This window comes from Camellia sinensis, chromosome 11 (genome assembly GCF_055761805.1).
Source record: "Camellia sinensis isolate YWXY chromosome 11, ASM5576180v1, whole genome shotgun sequence".
Taxonomy (NCBI): Eukaryota; Viridiplantae; Streptophyta; class Magnoliopsida; order Ericales; family Theaceae; genus Camellia; species Camellia sinensis.
In genome coordinates this window covers 139,695,825-139,717,033 of record NC_138971.1, presented here as the reverse complement: position 1 = coordinate 139,717,033, position 21,209 = coordinate 139,695,825, and the positions used below count along the sequence as shown (strand labels likewise).

At 37.8% G+C, this 21,209-nt stretch overlaps 1 long non-coding RNA gene across 2 annotated transcripts in view; it reads left to right on the top strand.

Moving 5' to 3' along the window:
• LOC145802908 (uncharacterized) overlaps positions 1 to 21,209 on the top strand; it is a 97,998-nt gene that overhangs the window by 10,023 nt on the left and 66,766 nt on the right. Inside the window, exon 3 of one of the 2 annotated variants that reach the window (XR_014344678.1) lies at positions 13,303 to 13,617. The exons of the other annotated variant lie outside the window; for it this stretch is intronic. This is a non-coding gene — a long non-coding RNA (uncharacterized LOC145802908). Of the gene's footprint in view, positions 1 to 13,302; positions 13,618 to 21,209 lie in introns of those variants that run through there. 2 annotated transcript variants of the gene reach the window in all.

Sequence of the window (21,209 nt, the reverse complement as noted above, 5' to 3'; positions counted from 1 at the left end):
TATTACAAATTGGAACTAACTATTTAGTTAATTACACTAATGAATTAATTATAAAATTCTAATTCACTAACTAATTAATTACACTAATTTAATTAATTGTAAAATTCTAATGAACTAACTAATTATTTATAAAAGTCTAATTCACTAACTAATTAATTACACTAATTTATTAATTACACCAAAATTCTAATGACCTTACTTATAAAATTCTAATTATGAAATTCTAATTAACGAAACTAACACTAATGAATTAATTATACAACTCTAATGCACTAACTAATTAACTAAACTATTTTTTTTTTGATCAGCAAAAAATTTTTTTATTGATGAAACAAAGAACTAATTACATCAAAAAAAAAAAAGAAAAAAGAAGGATGGGTGCAAAAAACATCATAGTGAGACATATCAATCCCAACTAGGTTGGCACCAATATGATCACCCAATCCCTTGCTAGCACACCATCAAGAGTTGGTGAGAAACCAACTAAAGCCAAAAAAAAAAAAAGAGAAGCACAAGGCAAAACAAAATACCACCAGAACACACTCAGTAGCAACCCACCAAGTTAACCTCTGTTTTCAACACCAAGACACAAACACCAAGAAGCTGAACAAACCAAACCACCACTAGTAGCAACTATTATCATCCCAATAGCATAGATTTACTAGTAGTAATTAAAATGTCAGTCTCGCTACATCCCAATTTTAAAGCCCCAATTGCACCTAATGAAGTGGATGAAAAAGCAGCAGCTTTGTCCTAGTTGCAATGCAGCAACCTTTGATTCTGGAAGAAATGGAGATGAGGGAGCGAGAGAAATGAGGGTGGAAGCCAGTACTTTCTGGTAGAGGGAAACAATTCTTTAAAAGCAATGAGGATGGTAGACCGGGGTTGTTTACTGTCATTGTAGACAACCTTCCTTGGTCCATGAGTCCAAAAGGTCTTCATACTCTGTTTACAAAGTTTGGAGTCGTCAGAGATGTTTTCATTCCAAATAAAACCAGGAAAGCGACAAAGTCAACATTCGGGTGAGTCAGGTATGATTGCCAAGTTGCAGCCGCAATGGCGGTCCAAAAGGCTAATGGAGTGTGGTGTGACGACAAGGAGCTTAAGGTCAAGGTAGTAGCGTTTGGGAAAGACGACTCTGTCAAACCTCTAAGGAAGAACCTAGTGGTCATCAATAAAGAAGGAAGAAATGAGGGCCTGTTTAAACCATCGTCAGGTCGAATACCTGCACTGGGGTTTGTTGGTCAAAAATCTTATGCCGAAGCTTTATCTGATGATCCTGCTAGGTAGAGGGAGAGCAGTGTAGTATATGCTAATGAAGTTGGGAATGGTTGGCTTTATGATAGCCTTGTTGTTAAGCTGAAATGCTTGCAAGCTTTTCCCGAGTTTTAAAAAGCAGTTCTTTAAAAAGGTTCTAAGGATATTGTCGTAAAGGAAGGCGGGGGTAGAATGGCCGTAGTCTCATTCAAATCAGCTGACCATCTTAAGGAGAATCAAGCCTTACTCCACGATTGTCTGAAGGATTGGTGTGAGTCTGTATCCTTACGGGGGCAGAATGGTTACATTGAACAAGAACGAGGAGTATGGTTAAGCTGCTATGGTGTGCCACTCAATCTTTGGAACAATGACAGTTTTATGAAACTCGGAAGGTTATGGGGGGTGGTACTCCAGATTGATGATGAAACTTCTAATCAAACATCATTCAGGTGTGGGAGAATTAGAATTGTAACTAATTTTATGGGCCTCATTAACACAGTTGTTTTGGTGAAGTGTAGAGACAGAAGTTACCCAGTTCGAATTTGTGAGGAGAAAATCGTGATTACCAGGGTGGTGAATGAGGTTTGTATGTGCACTATGCATGAGTGTCTTAGCTCTAACATGCATGAGAACCAGGGAGAAGAGGTGGGTGATAGCCTGAAGGAAGATGATGATGACGTGGATGCTGCCATCCATATAGATGTGGCAAGTGGGGACTCGGTGGCAACTATACAAAGGACAGAGTTGGTTAATGGTGGGTCTAATAAGGTGGATGGAATGAAAAATGTTTCAGATCCATCTTTGGTAGTGGAAACCATGAGTAGAGATATGGGGAACACAAACCGGAATGGGGTGTCCGCAGTTAATGTAGTGGCTGGCAGCCCCTCTAATAATCAGAAGCGTGATGGGCGCAATTTAGGTGAAGAGGTAGGGGTTTTCACGAGTGGGTATATGAAAAGTCTTAGTGGACTAATGACTGCTGGGCCTGGTATAAATATTCAGGTTGTACTGGAGGAGGCTCAATCAGGAAAAGTTATTGATAAGCCCAATTCAGATACTGAGGTTGTGGGGCAGGCCCATAACGGAACGAAAATTTCTCAGACCTAGGAGCTGGACCATCTTATCTCTGATCCACAACCCATTGATTGTGTCGGCACTTTTTGGGGAGAACTAAGTAGGTGTCAACTTCATCTTAGGGCCAACATCCTCAAGAGAAAAGCTATAGTTGCTCAGAAAGGATTCGGAGCGAGGATTGGTAGGGATTATCGACTTCAAATGAGGGGCTTGCAGAGTGGTGGTTCACCGGCTGTGAAGAACTGGGTTAAAGGTTCGGTGTTCAGAGTTGCTGCTTCAGTGTTTTCACGCTCAAAATCGGAAGGACAAAGCTCACATAGTGATGATCCTATCATGGTAGAGGCAAGGGAAACAATTAATGTGGGGAAAGCTTTGGGCATTAACTTCGATGGATCTGAAGAGGAATCCTTGAGGAAAATTGTAAGGATGGAGGAAGATGATGCGAGGAAAGCCGCTCGTAGGGAAGGTGGTGCACCTGTGTAAGGTGTTCCACTTGGAGGCTGGGGAGTGCTCACTGTTCTCAATGAAACTCCTATCCTGGAATATAAGGGGTCTTGGGAGACCTAGCAAAAGGAGGAAAATTAGAACATTACTTAAAGAAAGAAATATCGACATGGTATTTTTGCAAGAAACAAAGAAATCCGAACTCACATTGGAGGTAGTTAGATCTATTTGGACAGTTGAAGACATGGATTATATGTCAGTTGATGCAGCTAGGCTGGCAAGGGGAATTCTGTGTATTTGGAAGCCTTCTGTGTTCTCACTTTTCGAGTGCTATTGCTCTCGAAGCTTCATCCTTCTATCAGGTACGATTTTACCTGTTTTTACTTGTGTGTTGATTAATATCTATGCACCTAATGATGTAGATCGGAGGAATCATGTTTGGAAGGTTTTGTCTAATCTTAAACCAGAATTCAGTGTTCTATGGTGTATTGAGCGGGATTTTAATAAAATTAGGTCCATAGGGGAAAGAAAATGGTGCATAAGAGTGGATAGATGGATGAGGGCTTTTAATGAGTTTATTGAAGATTTGGAGCTCTTTGATCTTCCTATGTAAGGTAGACAGTTCACGTAGAGCAACTCAAGTGATAGGGGAAGATGGAGCAGAATTGATAGGATTTTGTTATCTGTAGAGTGGTTGGAAAGATTCAAATTCTGCCTATGGGGCCGTCCTAGAGGTGTGTCCGATTATAGTCCACTCTTATTAATGCAGGATGGTCGGGACTGGAGTCCAAGACCATTTCGTTTTTTGAATGTTTGGATTTTGCATCAGCAGTTTCAATTAGTGGTGAAGAAGTCCTGGGAGGAGGTTGGTGTATCAGGTTGGGCTAGTTTTGTGATCCAAGCTAAAATCAGGAACCTTAGGTTGGCCTTAAAAAGATGGAATGTAGAGGTTTTTGGAAATGTCCATCTTGCTCTCAAGACAACAAAGGAGAAGCTTCATAGTCTTGACTTGCTAGCCGAATCCAGGGACCTTGATGACTCTGAGGTTGGCTGTAGGAGAGACCTTAGAAAGGAGGTGTGGGCCTTAAATAAGAAGATTGAATGGATATGGCTACAAAAAATCCAGATTGGACTGGTACATGAAGGGTGATAAGAATATAAGATTCTTTCATGTAGTAGCATCAAAGAGGCAAAATAGAAATTTGTTGAGTTCAATTTCAGTGAGGGGGGTGCTCCATGAGGAACCAAGTGGAGTGAAACAAGAAATATTCCTTCATTTTAAAAAGGTATTCTCTAAATATTGGTCAAGTAGGCCAAAGTTGTTAGGGCATTTTAACTCTATTGGTCATGATGCGGCTGTTGATGGTCTTGAAGTAGAGTTTTCTGAAGAGGAAGTGTGGGTAGCTATTAAAAGTTGTGATGGAAATAAGGCCCCTCGGCCAGATGGGCTTAATTTGATGTGTTTTAAAAAATGTGGACAGATTTTTAAAGTTGATGTTCTACAATTTTTTAAGGAATTCTATGACAATGGGAAGTTGGCTGGTGGGGTTAATAGCTCTATCATTACACTGATTCCAAAAGTTGATGGCCCAGCTACTATTTCAGATTATAGGCCAATTAGCTTGATAGGATCTTTACACAAAATCCTTGCTAAAGTCTTGACAAGTAGGCTGAAGCTAGTGGTTCCTAGAGTGATTGGAGAGGCTCAATCTGTTTTCCTTGGGGGTAGAAACATTATGGATGGGGTTTTAATTGCAAATGAAGTTGTTGATTGATGGAAGAAGAATATGGCAAAAGGTTTGATTCTCAAGCTAGATTTCGAAAAAGCGTTTGATTCAGTTAATTGGGAGTACCTTATGTTTATGTTGATGGTGTTCGGTTTTGGGATTCGGTGGAGAAAGTGGATTAAGGAATTTGCATTCTTCTCGAATTTCAGTTTTGGTGAATGGCTCTCCAACGGCTAAATTTGTCCCTGAAAAAGGTCTCAGGCAAGGAGACCCCTTGTCACATTTCCTTTTCAATGTTGTTGCTGAGGGGTTGAATGTTTTATTGCAAAGGGCTTTGTCAAGTGCTCTTACCAAGGGGGTTGTTATAGGCCACAGTGATTCAATATCAGCTATATCACATCTTCAATTCGCAGATGACACTATAATTTTTTGTGAGGCGGTTTGGGAGGAGGTTTTGACAATAAAACGAATTTTGAGATGTTTCCAGTTAGTTTCTGATCTGAAGATTAATATCTCCAAAAGTCTTGTGAGTGGAATTGGTGTGCTTGATCAGCTAGTTGAGGAGTTTGCTAACAGACTTCATTGCAAAAGCAAATGCCTGTCTTTTCCATACCTTGGTTTGCCTTTGGGTGCCAATCCAAGATCGAAAAAACTTGGAGACCAGTTGTTGATAAGGTTAGAGCCAAATTGGCATCCTAGAAGAGAAAGCTACTATCATTCGGGGGGAGGCTAACTCTTATTAAATTAGTCTTGTCTTGTCTCCCCATTTATTATCTTTCTATCTTTAAGATGCCTACTTCTGTGGTTAAAGTAATTGAAGGGTTGCAAGCATCTCTTTTGTGGGGTGGATTTGATTTGAAAAAGAAGATTCACTTGGTTAAATGGGCTGAGGTGTCTAAAAGTAAAGATCAAGATGGGCTTGGGGTTAGGAAAATATGCGGGTGAATGATTGTTTGTTGGCTAAATGGTGGTGGAAGTATGGTGTTGAGGACAATGCACTTTGGAAGAAAGTTATTTGCAGTAGGTATCAACCAACTGCTGGGAGGTGGTTGCCTGATTTTACTGCTACAGTTAATTTTTCAGTAGTATGGGGGGTATTCTAATCAAATCCAAATCTTTTGAATCTTTTTCTGGAAAACACTCAAATTGTGGTTGGGGATGGGACCAGAGTGAGTTTCTGGTTGGATCAGTGGCTTGGGACTTAATGTTTAAAATATAACTTCCCCAGACTATTCAGTTTTTCAAATGAAAAGGACATCTCTCTGAAGTTGTTGGTTGAAAGAAATGGCTGCTTCAGAGGTTGGAACCTAGTTTTCGTAGAGCTTTATTTGCCTGGGAGGCTGAGGAGTTGGACAGATTATACACCATGCTGAACCAGTCTTTGATTAGAACCTATAATAAGTTGGATCAGTGGAAATGGTTGTCATGCTCATCAGGTCAGTTTAGCTGCTCATCTCTTTATCATCTCCTACTGTCTTCTGGTTCTGTGGGGGTATCAAAAATGTTGTGGTCTAATGTCTCTTCCCCAAAAGTTCAGTTCCTCAGGTGGTTGGCCTGGAAGGGGAAGTTGAAGACTTCAGTGCTCCTTAATAGAATTGTTGTTTTGGGTCATAATGTTTCAGTGAATTGTGTGTTCTGTCGGTCTCATGTGGAAACAGTATCTCATGCCATGCTTTGGTGTCCCTTTGTTTGGCAAATCTGGTCTGATCTATTGAATTGGTAAGGGCTGCAATGGATTGTACCTGCTACAGTGGAGGGTCTTTCTCTTTACTTAACAAATTCTAATTGATTAAACTACTTAATTACCCTATGAACCAACACTTCTGCCTTGTCCATGAATTCATCAGGTTGTTCAGGGGTTCACAAGATTCCTCTTCAAGGACAGTCCACAAGTCTTCTGTCTTTGCATTTGAATAAAGTCTCCACCACCATGGACTTTGTGGGAATCATCTTCACCATACCAGCATCACCATTCTTCAAGAATTTGGGCTCCTTCTCAAGCTCCTTACCAGACCTCTTGTTACACCACTAGGATGACATCAACACTGCACCGCCCTTGTTTTAGAGCCTATCTTCTTTTGTTGTGTTCCACCACGTAGCTCTCATATCCACCTAGAGCATCAGTATTTTCACTTAGAACCTTCAGAGATGATAAAGTGGCAAGAGTAGAAATCTCAAGTTCATGGCTTTTGACAATCTCTGCAACTGCATCGGTTCGGCAGAGTGCAAAAGTAGCTCGCCTTTTGAGAAGCTTTAACAGATAGTTGAAAGTAGAGATGGATCATCTAACCACCAAACTCAATATCTTCAAAATATATCCAAGTATTCTTCATCAAGCCCTACAACATGGCAGAGAGACCAAAACACGGAGAAAGAGAGACAGCTTCCTCCTGTTGAAGCCCATCCAAACCTAAGCCCCCCTTTGCCGATCACCACTTACAGCACGCAGAGAGAGAGAGAGTAGAGGAGAGAGACCCATTTGCATGTGCGTATACCTGTGTGTTTTTCGAGAGGAAAGAGGAGAGAGCATATGCATGTGTAACCTAGGTGTGTGTGTTTGTGTGTCTGTGTGTGTAGCTAGGAGAGTTTAAAAAAATTGAGAGAGAGAGATGTCCCTCCCCTGTGTGTGTCTAATGCCGTGTGGTGTGTGGTGTGTGCCGTGTGAATGGTGTCTGTGTGTGTATGGTGTGTGTCAATGGTGTGTGTTGTGTATGGTGTGCATGGAGTGATGTTTTTTTTTTTTCAGCTGAGAGGGGGAGAGATACCGCTAGAGAGAGAGAGCTAGGGCCGGCCCAGAGGGCAGGCAAGAGAGGCCTGCGCCTTGGGCCCCAAATTTGGGCTAAAAATAGGGTAACTCGTGGCAGGGTTACCGTCCTTGTTCTGGATGTCGAGGTCATCATGAATTTTTGGCCCCAAATATAATTTTGTGTTTTAGATATATAAAAAAAAAACTCAAATACTATAGGCTCAATTGAACATGAGACCCCAAAAAAAGCAATAAGACTAGATTTTTATTTTTTTAAAATATTTGTAATGATTGTTTCTTATCTTAATATATGAAAGTAAATTTTTATTTATAATTTTAATGATTATATGTGCAAATAATTTTTTTTGTAGATATAAACAAATAAAAAAATTATAATTTATCGTTTTATTCATAATTTTTTTTTCAATGTAAGAGGGCCCCATTTTCGAAGTGTAGCCTTGGGCCCTAAATCTCACGGCCGGTCCTGGAGAAAGCTGAGACTGTGTCTTGAGATGGGTTCATGCACGAGAGAGAAAGCTTGGTGATCATGAAGGACATGTCTTGTTTGTTTACATTTGAAATCAAAAACTGAAGCGAGAGAGAGAGAGCTCCCGTGCCTTGAGATGGTGAAAAACCATTCTTTTTATCCATCTCCTAACCAAGCCCCCCGAGAGAGTGTGATAGTGCAGCCGCTCCTTTCTTTCACCTTTTTTTCTCTCTTTGTTTTATCACCCCACTCAGCACCCCACGATCTCCACCGAATTGAATCGAGTAGTATTTTTTATTTTTATTTTTATTTTTTTTGTGTCTTCCATGTAACTCTCTCAAAATAAAATATTCTCTTAACTCCATCCCTAACTTTTTTTTCTTTTTTATTTATTTTACACCTGTGTGTATCCCCTTTCATCGTAACATCATCCACTTCCTATTTTTTTTTATATTCTTTTACCAGCTCAATCATAATAATTTGTACCCACCCCCCATCATTCCGACTCTTTTTTTGTTTCTTGGGCAAATTACACAAATAGTCCCTATAGTTTGGGACTTGTGTCACTTTGGTCCCTGACTTTTCAATTGTGACGCATTTGACCATGAATTTTGAATCTTGTTTCAAATAAGGACAATTGAAGATTCCATTGTTTAATTTCAAGGGCAAAATCGTCAATTTAATAAAATATAATCTAATTTGACAAAAATAAATGTCAAAAAATATTTTTAATTTTTAAAAAATTATTTTTATCCACCAATGATAAAATTATGTAAAATTGATAAAAATTAATAAAAATTACATGGTTAATTTTTTAAAATTAATTTTACATGATCATCATCCAAACACATAATAAAAATTAATTTGGTAAAAAAAAAATAAATGTTTAAAAGATTTATCAATTTTACATAATTTTATTTTTAGTAAGTAGAAATAATTTTTAAAAATTCAAAAATATTTGTTTGACATTTGTTTTTGTTAAATTAGTTTATATTTTATCAAATTGACAATTTTACTCTTGAAAAATCTAATGATATCTTCAATTGTCCTTATTTGGAACAAGATTCAAAATTCAGGGTCAAATGTGTCACAATTGAAAAGTCAAGGACCAAAGTGACAAAAGCCCCAAACTATAGGGACTATTAGTGTAATTCACCCTTTTTTCTTTCTATTTTTTTGTTTGATTATTTTCTTTTTTTTATCAAATATTTATCAATTTATATAAAACATACCTAAAACAAATGTACACACACATAAATTTATATAAAAATATATACAATTATAAAATGCTACAAATTAATAAAATATTAGTGATGGCCAAAATGGGTGAGGTTTGGGATTAAAACTTCAATTTGAGTTTCGGTTGCGAAATTCATAAAATGACATATTTCAATTTTCATCATGGGGTGGTCAAAAGAAAACACCCAAGTCTTAGGGCCGGTCAAAATAGGGTGTCTACACATGGTGTGTAATATTTGAATACTTTTCTGAGTGCTCTTCAAAGTAGTGGAATCTTTTGTTGCTGTGACCTGTTGAGTTAGTTGTGTGGAGTAAGCAAATTATGTGAGTGTGTTTGAACATATTCAAGTGAGATTGCGAGTACGATTGTATTCCAATTGCGAGTTTGATAGATTTTGATTAACCCCTTATATGTTGCAAGAATCACCTACATTTTTCCTTTTATTATAAATTGTTTGTCCAAATTCTAGTACGAGTGGTTTTAAGTTGAGGGATGACTTCTTTGGAACAATGTATCTTAATATCATGGATAGCTAGTTGGTGTAGAAATTTTGTAGATGCATTAGTAAGTACCTGAGTGAGTTTGTGGGTGACTGTAGAATGTATTACATTGCTTGAGTTTAATTTTAAGGATGAAATTTTTTTAAGGATAGTAGGTTGTAATGACCAATTTTTTTTTTTAATTTATTTTTTTAAATAGTTAGTGCATAATTTAATTGACCAAATTTTCAAATTTGATTGCCGTATAAATTCTAAGCGAAAACAGTTCGGTTTTCTATTTTTTAAAAATAGTTTTCGATCTCACATCCCCAATGCCATGTAAATGAAATCAATTTTTTAAAAATTGTTTTTGAAAATAAGCTTGAACCTCTTGCTTAAGTTTGCATAGATCATCAAATATCACATCCCCAATAGTTAAAGAATTGATTTCATTTCTCCTCCATCTACACTTTACTACCACATGAAAATATCTTGTGTTTTTATCACCATTCAGATTCCAATTCAATCTTGATTTCTAAAGCCACAACCATTCCACCATTCTATTTAATCTGCAAGCTTCATCATTAACCTCTCTTCTTCTTGCTTTTTCTTCCTCTTCAAGCTCTCTAGCCTCTGCTACCAGATCAATCATATGAAGCTCTTCCTCTACTTGTTTCAACTTAGTATGAACATTACCAAATACTTCATTATTCCACTGTTTAAGTGCTGATTTTAGCTCATTTATCTTATGAAATAATCTAAAACCAGCTCATCCCTCCATATGATGCTCATTCCATCATTTTTCCATAAAATGAAAGAAATTTGGGTATAATGTCCATGCATTTAAAAAGCTAAAGGGCCATGGACATGGGGTTCGAACCCCTGACCTCAAGCCTGGCCTTCGCGTCCTCAACCACTGAGCCATGCCACTCTTGTGACCAAATGTTCAAACAAATATATATAATACATAGATATACAATATATATACATATATGTATAACTCTCTCACGTCTCTCTCTTCCGTCAAAAAACGCATTGGACACGCGGCCTTACTTTTGCGTCGCGGCCTTACTTTTGCATCACTAGCCGATAAAAACTAACCCTCGATTAACACTCGCCTCAGCTCTTTTTCCTTCTTTGTCTTCTTCTCTTCAGCCTTCTTCTTAATCAACTCTTCTGCCTCCTCCTTCCTTATTCTCTTCTATCTCTTCGTCATTACTCTCTTCTATCTTCTTCTTCCTCGAGAGATAGAACAGAGAGACTGAGCGGAGGAGGCCAAAACTCAGTCTGTTCTCTGCTCTTACTCTACAACTTATTTCTTTTCTTTTACATCTCACACCTCCAACACATGGCCTTCTCATCCCGTCCCTTCACTCTCTTTCCGGACCTGAACGATCCCATAAGCTCTGCTGGACCGAGTGCCCCTGTTGCTTCTCTTCCTAACCTTCTTGTGTTGTCGATTGAGCAAATAATGGCCGCTCAATCCGAAATAGAAGCCAACCACTTTACATTGAGGTCCTGCATAGAGACAGTGGCGGCAGTCACCAACTTGTCTCACCGACTGCAGACCAGGACGAGTGAAGTACACCAGGTCAACGCCCAACTCTCCCTGCTCCAGCGCATGTACAAAGATGTGCGAGCAGAGATTTGTGCACTGAAGGCCGAGAACAAGGAGCTGAAATGACAGGCCACCTCCATGGCCCAATTTGGAGCGCCTTCTTACTTCGCCTTTGACAGTCGGCGAGGAGTCGACTCTCTCAGCGGAAGCGCTGGGACAGGGCCCTCAAGGGTCACCCAAGACGACAAAAAGAGGAAGAGCTCGGCGGGAGAGCCGAGTAAGTGAAGTCGGCACGCGACCGTCGCTGGAAACAAAACAAGAGATCTCTCTTTTTTTTCTTTTGTTTTTCTAGGCTTCTTGTTGTTGTTGTTGTTGTTGTTGTTGTTTTTTTTGTTTTTTGGAGTGGGCAAGTAGAGCTTCAGCTCTTTTTTTTTTTTTTAGTCTCTGTAATAGGGGATGTCCTCCCCTGACTGCAATAAAAAAAAGTTTCATGTTTGCACATCAATGGCGTGATTGGCATATCACTTTAAGAATTTAATGATGAGTATTTATTTTATGAAAATTCACGGACTGATTGGTGTTCAGTTTAATTTATAGCAGAATCTAAAATTGAGTTTTGGGTGTTCAGATCATGATTTGAGATAAATCAGTTGGGGATTTATTTTAAATTATTAAAATCCATTCATTTTGGACCCAATTGATTGAATTGTGACCCGTTAGTAATTATGTAATAATGTTGTGGTTTTATTATTATTATTTCATTACCATAAAAGAGTTGTGAATATTTATGGTGTGTACCATTAAACGAAATATATTTTGTGGTGAGAAAATATTATATTTACTTTTGTCATTAAAGATGTTGAAATGTATTTTGAATTGATATATATATATATATATATATATATATGGTTAGATATTTTTTTAGTTAAAAAGAAAAAGAAAAAGAAATATCTATAAATAGTAACCAAATAGATATTTTGTTCAACTTTTGAAAATTCTTGGAGTTATCGCTCTGAGGAAACAAGAGAAAAGAGGTTCCAAGTTGGTTTTTCTTGGATTTGATCTAGTGTATGTCATTTTTGACCCCTAGTGCTTTGGATCAAAACGTAGAGGGCAGAAAATGTGTCGTTTGGCTCTAAAAAAATTTAATTTCTGTTGTTGAAAAATTTGAAAGCTTCTTGGCTCATGGTAGGGATTTTTCCTACACTTCTTTATGTACTTTTACTTGATTATATGGAGCTTAGAGTTGTATATAATTGAATTAGATTTTTTTGAAAATTTGTGATTTATTTGCTTAAAAGGGAAATTTTGAGAAAAATAAAAAGTTGATGCCCAAATTGTGAAAGTGTAAACTTGGAATATGTTTGTAAGGTTATGAAAGAGGTATGTTTTAAATTTGAACAAAATCGGACTTCGACTCGATCGGTTTTGAAATTTTTATCGGTTTGCGACCAAAAGAGCATTTTAAAAGAAAATAAAGGAATTAAGTTTAACTTTTGGGGATTTTGATCAAAATAGGATGTCATAGTTGAATAATGCTTGAAAAATGAGTTTGGAAAGAAAATGATATTTTCTTGGGGATTAACGTTATTATTTTGCTTAATGTATATGTTGGAATAAAACTGACACGGTTAGAAACGGACCTTGGAAGGTTACTGGACGTGATTGTGATATGAAAACTAATGTAGTTGTTCATATTTGATGAGATGTGGAATAGATTGTACTTATCAGAATTTTTGGAATTTAATTGTTTAAATATCTGTTTTGAAATATCTGTTTTGGGCTATCGGTAGAGGATAGTCATGATTGTTGTAAAAATGCATGAGACTTAGGTAAATTGAACCACATTACTCATTTGTTGCATTGGACATTGCATTACATTCATTTCATTGGAAATGTATCTATTTTTGAGAAATATTTGGATATGTGTCTATTTGTGAAAAGATGAATACTTGGTGAATCTGGATAGGGAGTGTGAAACCGCGCGGTTAGGTGTCGAGCCTTCCAGTTTACTGGTAAAAATGACAGTGGTAGTGCATTAGGGTCTACTTACGGACACTCACCTAGAGATTCATAGAGCCTGTATTCATGTAACAGATATGGTTTAAAATGGAAATGGTTTTATATCTGTTATTACATCTCAGCATTGCATGCTTTATAAAAAAAAAGATAAATTGTTTTATCATGAGCATGGCATGAGCATACTCCTCTTTAGTCTTGTCATGGTTCATATGTTGTGTAGTATATCTCTACTGGGCTGTGGCTCACCCTATAAGGGAAACCATTTTAGGTACAGGTAATATGCCTCCGTCAAGGCACTGATTTGGGAGGACTCGGAGCTAAGGCTTCATTTTTGTTTTATTGTTATTTGTTGAATGTATACTTAGGGCTGTAGTTGCGTTGAGTTGAAACTCCATTTTTTGTAACCAATAATGTTCTTGGATAAATTTGTAAGCCTGTAGGGCATTTATTATCTGTTTGGCTTCCATTTCATACTTGTTATAAAATGTATGCTTGGGATTGGAACTGGGGCATTGAGATGTGAATAGCATGTATTTGGCATTTGGGATTTAATGGAAATGGATGTATGAAATAGTTAGCTATATATATGTGTTTGTCTATCAGGTGGGTTTCGTAGCATAAATAGATGTACCCCACTCATTTTTTCGGGGCGTTACACATCTGAGCCTGGAGCCTTATTACTAACACAATCCTTAATAGCGCACCTTATATGTTCCTTAGAAAATTCTGCTTCCAACAAATCAAAATATGGGTTGTCCCTCACTGACTTAGAAGGACCCTCTAATATAAGTCTAAACTGCCAATCTTCAGTAAATTGTTTTTGAAAATAAGCTTGAACCTCTTGCTTAACTTTGCATGGATCATCAAATATCACATCCCCGATTGTTAAAGAATTGATTTCATTTCTCCTCTATCTATACTTTACTACCACATGAAAATATCTTGTGTTTTTATCACCATTCAGATTCCAATTCAGTCTTGATTTCTAAAACCACAACCATTCCACCATTCTATTTAATCTGCAAGCTTCATCACTAACCTCTCTTCTTCTTGCTTTTTATGCCTCTTCAAGCTCTCTAGCCCCTACTACCAGATCAATCATATGAAGCTCTTCCTTTGCTTGCTTCAACTTAGTATGAACATTACCAAATACTTCATTATTCCACTGTTTAAGTGTTGATTTTAGCTCATTCATCTTTTGAAATAATCTAAAACTAACCCATCCCTCCACATGATGCTCGTTCTACCATTTTTCCATAAAAGGAAAGAAATTTGGGTATATTGTCCATGCATTTAAAAAGCTAAAGGGCCATGGACATGGGGTTCGAACCTCTGACCTCAGGCCTGGCCTCCGCGTCCTCAACCACTGAGCCACGCCACTCTTGTGACCAAATGTTCAAACAAATATATATATAATACATAGATATACAATATATATACACATATGTATAACTCTCCTGCATCTCTCTCTTCCGTCGAAAAACACGTTGGACACGCGACTTTGTTTTTGCGTCACTGGCCGACAAAAGCTAACCCTCGATTAACGCTCGCCTCAACTCTCTCTCCCTCTTTGTCTTCTTCTCTTCAGCCTTCTTCTTAATCAGCTCTTCTACCTCCTTCTTCCTCATTCTCTTCTAACTATTCTTCATCACTCTCTTCTATTTTCTTCTTCCTCGAGAGACAGAACAGAGAGACTGAGCGGAGGAGGCCAAAACTCAGTCCGTTCTCTTCTCTTACTCTGCAACTCATTTCTTTTCTTTTAAATCTCCCACCTCCAACACATGGCCTCTTCATCCGTCCCCTCACTCTTTTTCTAGACCTGAACAATCCTATAAGCTCTGCTGGACCGAGTGCCCCTGCTGCTTCTCTTCCTAACCTTCTTGTGTTGTCGATTGAGCAAATAATGGCCGCTCAATCCAACATAGAAGCCAACCACTTTACATTGGGGTCCTGCATGGAGATAGTGGCGGTCGTCACTAACTTGTCTCACTGACTGCCGACCAGGATGAGTGAAGTACACCAGGTCAACGCCCAACTCTCCCTCCTCCAGCGCATGTACAAAGATGCATGAGCAGAGATTTGTACACTGAAGGCCGAGAACAAGGAGCTGAAACGGCAGGCCACCTCCATGGCCCGATTTGGAGCGCCTTCTTACTTCGCCTTTGACAGGGCAATGAATCGACTCTCTCGGCGGAAGCACTGGGGCAGGGCCCTCGAGGGTCACCCAAGATGACAAAAAGAGGAAGCGATTGGCGGGAGAGCCGAGTAAGTGAAGTCGGCACGCGGACGTCACTGGAAACAATTTTGTTTTTCTCTCTTTTTTTTTTCTTTTGTTTTTCTGGGCTTGTTGTTTTTTATTTTTTATTTTTTTGTATATATGGTTTTTTTTTTTTTTTTTTTTTTTTTTGTGGAGTAGGCAAGTAGAGCTTCTGCTCTTTTTTTTTTTTTTTTTTTTTTTTTTTTTTTTTTTTTTTTTTTTTAAGTCTCTGTAATCAGGGATGTCCTCCCCTGACTGCAATAAAAAAAATTTCATGTTTGCACATCAATGGCGTGACTGGCATATCACTTTAAGTTTAAAAACAATTTTGTTTGATTGAATTTGAGACTGATTGAATTTTGAACTTTGAATTGGACATACTGACCTGAATCAAAGAAATGTCTTAACAACAGAAAAACGAAGCAAAACAATCCAAACACACTTATATACACTGACTGGTATGAAAGGAATACACTGATTGGTATGAATACCCTGACTGGTATGAATACATTGACTGGTACGAATACACTGAATTATTGAGTCGAGCGGTGGAGAAGACAGAATCTCTGACTTGACTATGCCCCTAATTCATTGCCTTGACCTTTTTTTTTTCTTGATTTTTTTGAAAAAATGTTTTGATCAACATGACAGTTAGATTAGCATACTTATTCCACTTTCTGTTTTTGAAATCATGTAAGTTAAGCTGTGGGTAGTGAAAATTTTCCCTTTTTAGTCAACTTCATTCAAAGTAATCAAAACCTTTTTTGCAAATGGCCACTACTCAACCAATATGGAATCAACCATTGGGGTGCACAGCCCTAAGCCAAATAATCAATGAACTGAGCCGATCCGAACCGAATGAAGCCGAGAACTAAACTGAACCAAACCAATTGAACTGAGCATAACGAAGATACACTAATCAAACACGGATAGGCTAACCAAGTCGACTAAAGATACACCAATCAGACATGGACGAAATGAATGAGTTAACAAAAATTATTGGGGCCAAACTTCAAGATGAAGCTACCTACGTATCCTCAAGATAGGAATCAAGGCATCGTAGTTCCGGTTAAGGTTTACTCGGGTATTGACATTCTCCTTTTGTGCTCTAACTTTTGCTAAAGTCGCCTTTTCAAGTTTTCAACATTGCGAGCTTTTCTCTTTTTTCATTTTTTCATTCATTTTTTTTTGGTTTTTAACTTTCTTTTTTTTTTTTGATTTTTTTTTCTGCTCTAACTTTTGCCTGGGTCGCCCTTCCGAGTTTTCAACCCACCGAGCCTCTCAAGGGTATTACTTTCATTTTACCTTGTCCATATTGATTAGGTGTGAGATCTCTAGGCCATCTATAAGAATGACTGCTACACTTGACCAGTATATATGATGATGTAGGGACTAGGCTAATTGGGCCTGAATTTGCTCCTAGTGTAGTGGATAGGAACTCAATTGTCATTTTTCTCTCAAATTCTGGGTTTTGACTTTCTGGGCGATCTTTATTAGGAAATAATCCAGTCTTAATTTTTTGATCACATCCAATCTTATTACCTCTAGTTCAAAGGCTGTTTCCATTTTGGCTATGCCCCTAGTTCAAGGGTTGTTTCAAATTTGAATCATATCATTGCTCCTAGTTCAAGGGGGGCTGATTCCAATTTAACTCATATTCGACCTTATTGCCCCTAGATGAAGGGCTCCCTCCATTTGAATCACATCATTGCCCCTAGTTCAAGGGCTGATTCCAATCTACATCACATCCGACCTTCTTGCCCCTAGTGTAGTGGATAGGAACTCAATTGTCATTTTTCTCTCAAATTCTGGGTTTTGACTTTTTGGGCGATCTTTATTAGGAAACAATCCAATCTTAATTCTTTGATCACATCCAATCTTGTTGCCCCTGCTGTTTCCACTTCGGCTATGCCCCTAGTTCAAGGACTGTTTCAAATTTGAATCATATCATTGCCCCTAGTTCAAGGGGGGCTGATTCCAATTTAACTCATATTCGACCTTATTGCCCCTAGATGAAGGGCTGCCTCTATTTGAATCACATCATTGCCCTTAGTTCAAGAGTTGACTCCAATCTACATCACATCGAACCTTCTTGCCCCTAGTTCAAGGGCTGTTTCCAATCTGAATCACAGGCCCTACATAGTTTTGGCTAAAGTTCACTCGAGTATTTACACTCTCTTTTTATGCTCTAACTTTTGCACAAGTCGCCCTTTTGGGTTTTCAACCTTGCGAGCTTTTCATTTTTTTTATTTTTTTTTGTGCTCTAACTTTTGCCGGGTCGCCTTTCCGGGTTTTCAGCCTAGCGAGCCTTTCAAGGGTGGTACCTTATTGCCCATCGTTTAAGGGCTGCCTCCATTTGAATCACATCATTGCCCTTAGTTCAAGGGCTGTTTCCATTTTGGCTATGCAAGCCTCACACTTTCGGTTGATTACTAAACACTTTGAATCACGGTTTGAAAGCTAAGGAGCAAAGGAGGTCGGACCTCAAGTCAAGAGGGATCCTACGCTGTATAATCAATTCCAGGAATGTCTTCGTAGGACCACACAAAAATAATTTTTGAAATCTTTTCACAAAGTGACTAATCACTCGTACTCTTACGAAGACAAAATAGAACCAATTTGTACCAAGCCAGGATCCTTCTTAGTACCCACATTAAAAGAAATGATTTTATTCATTAAAAGCTTAGCACATCTCTCTTCCTCTCACTTGATCAAAATTTGCAAATCCCGAGGAAATTCTTCCTTTTTGTTTTTATCAGAGTTTTAGGAAAAGTTTTGAAAAACTTTGGTCAATGCTATGATTTAAAGGCATATACAAGAAGGCAGACTCTATGGCATTTTTTTTTATTTATTGAAAAGAGACTATGACTCAGCAATGATAACAGACTTTTGACAATAGACTCAAAAGAAAATGACAAAGAAGACCTAGATAGGACAGAAATGTCTAGGTTAGCACTATCGAAATCAACAGATTCTGACTCACTAGAATGACTCGAGTCTGATCCCAACTCTACAAACTTGGTGGGATCAACTTAGACTCAATACTCAATTCAGAACTCAAAATAAAACCATTCTCAAATTGCCAGTAGACGTGGGGGTCATCCACAATATTCAAAATAAAGCCCGTGCAATCAACAGGTGGTCACTCCCCAATTACAAAAACAAAACGGAACTTCCAATTATGCCCTCACTAAAAACACACTGAACCCCACAAACTGAAATGCCTGAACCATTGATTCAAATTTGAGAACCCCTGTATAGATCCAATACATTGCACATAACATATAGCAGGAAAAAGAACAAACAGCCCTATGGAGGGTAGGGTTATCCTGTACTAGCTTTTGAAATGATCTAGGGTTTACTATTCAAACAAGTGGTATCATACATCCTAGAAATGGGAGAGCATCCTGTCCTAATTTTGAAAGGTACTATAGTCGACTATATGTACAAGGTTGGCTCTATTCTAGGAGTTAAAGTCAAGGTGAGGTTACCAAAGAGTCCTTTGGGTCATAACCAATGAAGATCTTAGGAAATCAGAAAAGTCAATATAGCCTCTCTTCAAAGTCTGAAAACCTTTAGATCTCAAAAGATTATAACACAAGGCCTCCAAAGTAACGCAGAGATAGGTGTAGTGTCACAAAAAATGTGCCTGTGCTCCCACCAGCATCTGGGCAACACAAGGACTTTAAGTGCACCAATGCATGCAATACAATAAACATATAATTGAAAATAAAAGTCAAATCATGGAGTTCGAGTCAAGGTTTCATAAAATCCCTAGCAGAGTTGCCAAAAACTGTAACATGCCCGGGGGTATGGCGCGTTAAATAGTTCGGACCCTCGATCTCTTTGATCTAGTCTCTCGAGTACAATATGAAACATAGGTGAGAGTCTAGATTTGGAAACTTTTAGAAAATTCATTTTATTGCAAAACACATTTGTCAAAAATGGACAACGTCATCAGATCTCAGAGTCGCTACCTAATATTTTTGGAAAATTAGGAAACCCATGACTCGTGCCAAGGCCACTATTCGTCATAACCAAAGATGTTTGGCTCGGAACCTTAGGTGTGAGAGGGAAAGGTCAATAATGAACACCCCCGCTCACCCGATTAAAAGATCGGCCTCTACTAAACCATGATATGAATTTTTTTTTTTATGTGCATATTCTGATTATTTCGTAAATCCTTAAATTTACTATGTGAAGCATACAAGTATAGACTAGTTTGCTCAAATTGGAACAATTCAATTTCATGTTTGTTTTTCGAAAAGGGTTTGAATTTGCCACTTAACAAAGTGGGCTTAAAGTTTGTGAATTTGCCACTACAAAGTGGGCTTAAAACGTACAATCATTGAATCATTCCAATTCAAGCGACAAGCTTTCATCCACAGGCATTCAAACAATTTATCACTTAAGCAATTAGCCACATGGTAGGATGCTAAACATAATAAGAAAATTATGTACAAGCGGGATGCTAAAGCATAACAACTCACATATTTACTGACGTTCCGCGAACAGCTATAAAACAAAGTTTAGGAAAATATGCATGATTCCTAACTAAATGCAACACATGTAATATGCAATTATTAGGCTTGACTACTAATATGGCATATGAAATAATTTGATTTAGCATGCGGTCTAAGCCTGTATTCAGAGAAGGATTGAAATGACAATGTGAATGAGAATGATGAACCGAGCCCTGATGAATGCAATACGAGTGGATGCAAACATGAGTATGCTAAGTCAAACATGATGTCTCTGAACTAACCATCATAAGCTGGTAAATAAAAGGGAGAAAGACGTGGGATTGAAAGACATACACATTATTACAAGTTTGCACTCTCACTCAGGAGGGTCCGAATGAACTACCTAGTTAACTAATTAAAGTTAAATTATTACAAAACAAATGAATTAACTATACTAGCTAGTTTTTTAACTATTCTAGTGAATTATTACAAATTGGAACTAACTATTTAGTTAATTACACTAATGAATTAATTATAAAATTCTAATTCACTAACTAATTAATTACACTAATTTAATTAATTATAAAATTCTTATGAACTAACTAATTAACTAAACTAAGTAATTATTTATAAAAGTCTAATTCACTAACTAATTAATTACACTAATTTATTAATTACACTAAAATTCTAATGACCTTACTTATAAAATTCTAATTATGAAATTCTACTTAACGAAACTAACACTAATTAATTAATTATACAATTCTAATGCACTAACTAATTAAATAAACTAATTAATTACTTATCAAACTTTAATTGATTAAACTACTTAATTACCCTATGAACCAACACTTTTGCTTTGTCCATGAATTCATCAGGTTGTTCAGGGGTTCACCAGATTCCTCTTCAAGGACAGTCCACAAGTCTTCTGACTTTGCATTTGAACAACTCTCCACCACCATGGACTTTGTGGGAATCATCTTCACCATACCAGCATCACCATTCTTCAAGAATTTGGGCTCCTTCTAAAGCTCCTTACCAGACCTCATGTTACGCCACTAGGATGACATCAACACTGCTCCACCCTTGTTTTAGAGCCTATCTTCTTTTGTTGTGTACCACCACGTAGCTCTCATATCCACCTGGAGCATCAGTATTTTCACTTAAAACCTTCAGAGATGATAAAGTGGCAAGAGTAGAAATCTCAAGTTCATGGCTTTCGACATTCTCTGCGACTGCATCGGTTCGGAAGAGTGCAAAAGTCGCTCGCCTCTTGAGAAGCTTTAACAGATAGTTGAAAGTAGAGATGGATCATCCAATCACCAAACTCAAGATCTTCAAAATATATCCAAGTATTCTTCATCAAGCCCTGCAATATGGCAGAGAGGCCAAAACACGGAGAAAGAGAGACAGCTTCCTCCTGTTGAAGCCCATCCAAGCCAACGCCCCCCTTTG